The 6,772-nt window shown below is 34.1% G+C and overlaps 1 pseudogene; it reads left to right on the top strand.

Moving 5' to 3' along the window:
• Positions 1 to 4,550, top strand: part of LOC111395101 — a 10,694-nt pseudogene extending 6,144 nt beyond the window's left edge.
• Positions 4,551 to 6,772: the final 2,222 nt, after the last annotated feature.

Raw genomic sequence — 6,772 nt, 5'->3', positions numbered from 1 at the left:
AATTAAGGATACAACAGTAATAATTTCTAAGGGTGCAGGGGTATAATTGTTATTTATCTCTAAACTCTAATAAACTTACCTTTTACAACAATACATATATATTATAAATGCAAGTTTTGAGATATTAGGATAATTGGCAACTTTACCATTTTATAGGGATTTTGTGCTAATAATCCTAATGATTGAAAATAAGAATTTGAACTAAATTAGAATTTAATATTTGGATATATACTGAATTATTATCAGTTTATTGGATATAAAGGTGTTTAGATAAGTTTAGAATTTTAACATATTTATACTATAGTCTTATCTTAATGTAGCTAGAATTTTCTTTGATTAGATTGTTTGTTGAGAGTTCAATTCAAATTCTAATTAAGACTCCTATTAAAATACTATGTAGATCATTACCATTATTACAACTTTTTAATTAGTATATATATGCATTCAATTGATGCCAACTTCAAAAAAAAAAATAAAGAGAGAGAGAGAGAGAGAGAGAGAGAGGAAAAGAGCAGAGAGAGAAAAAAGAGAGGGAAAAGAAAAAAAATGAAGAGAGAAAAAGGAAAAGAAGAAAAGAATATTTTTTCGACGCGTTCGAGGTCCGTTTGTAAAAATTTTTAATCCTAAGTAGCTCAAGTATACAAGAAATTCAACAAATAGGTATGAATTTCTCTAAATGTCAAGTGATTTTGTGTTTTTACTTTTTAATATTTTAAGTTAAGTATTTTATGTACTATTATGTGATCCAAAGTAAAGAATGATCGTATATGTAATACTATAAATCATTATTATGTAGATCTACAAATGAACCAGCCAAAGTAAAGAGATTTGATGTGTACATATACATAAAGACTAGCTATGGGTTGCCAACAGAGAAATTCCCCTCACAAATAAATCTGGAGTCTTGAAGGTTATCGAACCAGGACTTCTAGTTGTTCTAAACGACACTAATGGTGTCATCATATGGTCTTCGAATACATCACGACCTGTGAAAACTGCAGTTGCAAAATTGCTGGACTCGGGAAACCTCGTCGTGAAAGATGCAAATGATGATGACCCAGTGAACTTTCTATGGGAGAGTTTTAATTATCCGACTGATACATTGTTACCAGGTATGAAGCTCGGTTGGAACTTTACAACTGAATTAGAGGTCTATCTATCATCATGGAAGAGCAAAGAGGATCCAAGTTCAGGAGATTTTACATATCACTGTGATCCTACTGGTTATCCACAAAATATCTTGAAAAAAGGTTCAGATGAGCAGTATAAAACTGGACCTTGGAATGGTCTCCGTTTTAGTGGGACACCAAACTTGATGGAAAATAATATTTTCAAATTTGAACTAGTACTAAAAAAAAATGAGGTGTACTATCACTATGATTTCCTTAACAGTTCAGTTATCTCAAGGTTTACATTGAATACAAGTGGAATTGCCCAGCGCTGGACATGGATAGATCAAAAACGTCAATGAGTACTTTACCTGACTGCTCCAACAGATAATTGTGATACTTATAAAAACTGTGGTGCATATGGTAGTTGCAATATTGCGATTTCTCCTGCTTGTGGATGTTTAAATAGATTTCTCCCAAAAGATCCTGAAGCTTGGAAGAAGTCAGATTGGTCGAATGGTTGTGTTCGCAGAAATCCATTGAATTGTCAAACAGATGTTTATCTCAAGTATTCTGGTATTAAATTGCCGGATACACGATATTCCTGGCACAATGAAACATTGACACTCAAAGAATGCAAGATAGAGTGCTTAAACAATTGCACTTGTACTGCTTATACTTACTTAGATATAAGTAGAGGTGGAAGTGGATGCTTAATTTGGTTTGGAGACTTAATTGACATCAAAGAGCTATCAGCAGAAGGACAAGATATCTACATTAGAATGTCTTCTTCTGAATCCGGTAAGTATTTATTCGACAAAATGCTTAACTATTCACGACATGTCTACTGTTTTCTTTAAGTATATCCAAATTATAATATTGAAGATTTTTCTCCAATATAACACTTTCCTGAACTTAAAACTTCTGAAAATCTCATAATGAGCACAAACAAAGCGACCTTCTTTAGTACAGCTTTACTTTTTTAGATTTAATCGATTTAATTTTGCAGCTTAGTTTCAGGGCTTCACATTAGCTTCAATCTATTCTATTAATATTAGTATCCGAAAACTGGTATACAGATGCAGAAACTTCCATTATAATTATGGCTTTCGCTGATATTATATATTACAATAAATACAGGCCTTAATAGAAAGCTTATCCCAAAAACACACATATCTTTGAATTCAAAGGAAGTAGAATGTTTACATTACTCGATGAACAAGTAGAAAATAGGATAATTCAGAACTTACTTTCCTTTATAGATGATGTGTCACTTTCAAGGATGTATCATCATTGAAAAGCAATCCCTTTTTTTTTATTTTTTTGGTTAATTGTGCAAACTTGAAAGGACGGAAAAGAGAAATTCTACTAGTAAGTTTTTTGTTGTGTATGGGAATAATTCTGCTGGGTCTGAGTATGATTCTGTATGTTCGGAAAAGAAAGAAGATTAACCAAAGGCTAAGCGGAGGTATGCTAGCAAAATCTATGATTTTTTTATTAAAGACAAGTGGAGAATCCAATCTTATCTATGCAAATGGAAACCGTCTTTTGCTTTTCTCTATGTTTTAGGCGGCCTTGGACACAACTTTACAGACAATCACCATGATGAAAGCCACAATAAAGACATAGAGCTACCACAGTTTGACTTACATACAATAAATAAAGCTACTGATAATTTTTCAATTAACAACAAGCTTGGAGAGGGTGGGTTTGGACCTGTTTACAAGGTAATACGTAGTTTTCTTTAATATAACAGGGCAGGCACTACACAGGGAATTTATGCTCTCAGATTTCAATTCAAATTTTATTGATGTTTAATCAATACACCACATCAAATACTTTGCTCCCAGAATAATTTGGAAATTTACTCTTATTATTTAAAAAAAATGAAGTCTTTAATACACAGAAAAGCATCAATATACCCTTCCTCACAAATAAAAAGTGAGCGGAGATGAATTATGTAAATCGCTATCATGAAAAATGAATTCCTTTCACATGCTTGATTTCTGATATAGGGGCTGCTGGAAGAGGGGCAGGAAATTGCTGTCAAACGGCTATCAAGAACTTCACTGCAAGGATTCAATGAGTTCAAGAATGAAGTCATTTGTATAGCTAAACTTCAGCATCGAAATCTTGTGAAGCTTCTAGGGTGCTGCATTCAAGGGGAGGAAAAGATGTTAATTTATAAATACTTGACTAATAGAAATCTTGATTTGATTTTATTTGGTAAGAAATATTCATCTTGCACAATCAGAAATGATCACATTCTATCCCGGGTACCACTTGTACACTGTAATAAAAGAGTTCCATAAACACGTAATTATTCTTTATTCCATGTGCTGTTTCATGCTATTGTATTCTTGAAGATACTTGGTTATAGATATTAGAATTAATTTCTCATTTCCTTTATCCAACAATCAAATTATTCTAATGACAAGGAATTTTTATTTATTTATTTATTTTTTGGGAGATCCAATGAAAAGTGCAGTTCTTGATTGGCCGAAACGTTTCCACATTATTAATGGCATTGCCAGGGGCCTTATGTATCTCCATCAAGATTCACGCCTCAGAATCATCCATAGAGACCTCAAAGCCAGTAATATTTTGCTAGATTCTGACGTGAACCCAAAGATATCAGATTTTGGTTTGGCTAGAAGTTTTGGAGGAAATGAGACTGAAGCTAACACGAGCAGAGTAGTTGGAACATAGTAAGAATCTCAATCCCATGACAAACCAAATTCTCTTCTATTGGTTATAATTGAATTTCTTCGTTAATTTATCATGCAGCGGTTACATGTCACCAGAATATACAGCAGATGGACTTTTTTTAGTAAAATCAGATGTATTTAGCTTTGGTGCTCTAGTGCTTGAGATAGTGAGTGGCAAAAGAAACAGAGGATTTTCTCCCAGTAATCACCACAACAACCTTCTTGGACATGTAAGTGCAGTGTGCTTATTTCTATCTAATTTGTAATGAAATTACTCCATTTATTTGGGTTCCAAAAATGGTCCTCTAAGATGATTTCAAGTAGTACAGGCATGGAGGCTTTATAAAGAAGGTCGGTCTTTGGAACTAGTCCAAGCATGCCTTGGTGTCTCGGGCAATTTATCGGAGGTTTTGAGATTAATTCATGTGGGATTGTTATGCATTCAACAATGTCCAGAAGAAATGCCAAACATGACTTCAGTAGTGCTAATGTTGGGGAATGAAGGTGTATTGCCTCATGCTAAAAAACCTGGATTTTTCACGGAAAGAGATTTGCTTACTGCTGAAAGTTCAACCAGCACAAATGTTGCAATTTCAATAAACGAAATGACCATTACCCATCTAGATGCACGATAAATATATAGGTTTCATTAGTTGTCCAAATTTTGCTTGTACAATTTTCCAGCTAAAAAATTTGTCATCTTCAGCCAGTATACTGAATTATATCTTTTGTATCTCTTCTGTTATTTACTCTTGACTCTTCTGTGTTAGTTCCACTACTCGGAGGAATATGATTCACTGTCAATCATGGCCAGGTTCAAGTCAACTTTAAGACAATGACAAAGATTACATTTTTTGCATATAGTGTTAAAATGGGCTGGGTCACAGGTCCAAATTGGCGCGGGCAGTCCGTGGGCTGGCAAGAAGGGGGGCGCCTAAAGTCCGTGCAGGCCTAGATTCAAAAGAAGTGGAACCCTGCCTAGATTCAAAAGAAGTGGAACCCTGTTAAGGGCCAAGGGAGCACTCAAAACCAGGCCAATACGGTTGTCACCTCCATTCGCATATGGGTTTACTAAACAATGAAAACTAAACTGTTAAATACTCATCCAGAAAAAGGATTTAAAAAATAATAATAATAAATAAATAAATAAATAAAATTAAAAAAATCTGATATTCATCATGAAAAAACCGTGAACTCAGAACATCTACCTCTCTTTTTTTCTTGAAATTTTGAAGGCACTATACTTCAGAACTTAGTCACTTTTTTGGTAATTTGAAGTGAATTTATCACTTTTTTGGTAATTTGAAGTGATTTATGGATGAAGCCACCATAAGTATCAAATACTTTCCATTGTTGAGGTGATTTGAGGGGTGAAAGAAGTAGTACATTTGTAATTTGGTTTTGCCTTCACGTTGCAAATGTCTAGAGGTCCACAAATGCTATGTTGGTGCAATTATTGTAATGGCAGGGAAACAAAGTAATTAAGTTAAAGGAACAATAATAGGAACTCAAACCGAACTCGAACTATAACATGCAGTAGATTCCAAGCTACGTGTTGATGCTTTCCTTGAGACGATATTTGCACTCACTACAAGTGATACACACAGAAAAGCAAAACTAATAAAACCAAATTTGTTGTTGTTGAAGATCCCAGAAATTAGAAGCAGATTTAGTTGTTTATATGTCCCCTTATTTTATAGTTTCCTTATTGTTAGGATATAGTTTGTTTCCTTGTTTATTGGATTTGAGTCTATTTAGATTTTGAAGTATGGTTATCTAAATTTGGTAGATATCTCTAGAATAAAGGATCACAATTGTGTATCCTAGTCCTATAAATAATTGTACTTGGCTGAGGTCAACAATAAGATTGATTTATGACTTTTTTTTAGTGTTCATTTTGTCTTTCCTTCCTGGTTTTATGGTATCAGAGCCAAGGGTTGTTTGAGCGGACAGAATGGTCAAAACAGCCATGACTGGTGCATGCAGAGATGAGGATTCATGGGTCTCCACTGGACCTGTAAACCCATCTCTACAAGTACACCCATTTCACCTCCTCACCATCTTCCCACTGTCACTCTCTCTGAAAAATCTTATCTCCAAATTACCACCACTTAGCTGAATTGTAAAAAATTTCTCCAATGGTCTCGATCTGCTCTTATGGTTGTCCGTGGACGTGGATACCTTGGTTATGTAACTGGAACCTCATTAACACCGGCTGAAAGTGACCCAGCTTATGTAACCTGGGATGCGTAGAATTCAAAGGTGATGGCTTCGACTGTTAAATTCAATGGAAGAGGATACTGAAGGGTCTTATTTATATTACTCTATTGCACAAAATAAAATAAAATAAATTGGATACTCTTACAGTTGCCTTCTCCGATTTGGAGAAGAATAAGACACTGGATTTACTAAAGGAGACCTCGACGTCACCCTATATTACAATGCTCTAAAGCAACTATGGCGAGAAATTGATATGTTCATTTAAATTGATTAGAATAGTACTCCTAAAAGATGCTGAGAAATATAAGAAACAGGTGGAGGAGAGAGTTTATGATTTCTTTGCTCAGTTAGTTCCTGAATTAGATAAAGTAAGAGGCCGACTACTGGGCATCAAGCCACCACTAGTAATTGATGGGATTTTTACCGAGGCACATCGTGAGGCCAGCTGAAAATGTGTAATCTTGTCGAAATCCATCTCAGGTGACCAGAAAAATTAACTCATGGTGTGATCACTGCAAGTTTTTTTAATTGCTAGACACAATGTTTGTTACAACTCAATTTTCATAGTCGAAAATTCAAATGTTGACTAGTCAAGGTCAAAATCAATTAATGACTAAAATGAAATTAAATATTTTATTGGGGTTTATTTTGCAATTGGCAATATATGAGGATTAAATTGGATACAATTTAAAGTTGAGAATTTACTTATATATTTTTGGAAGTTTAGAATTAAAT

This window comes from Olea europaea, chromosome 6 (assembly GCF_002742605.1).
Source record: "Olea europaea var. sylvestris chromosome 6, O_europaea_v1, whole genome shotgun sequence".
Classification (NCBI taxonomy): domain Eukaryota; kingdom Viridiplantae; phylum Streptophyta; class Magnoliopsida; order Lamiales; family Oleaceae; genus Olea; species Olea europaea.
The sequence above is the reverse complement of the archived record's forward strand: the minus strand, read 5'-3'. Positions and strand labels throughout refer to the sequence as shown.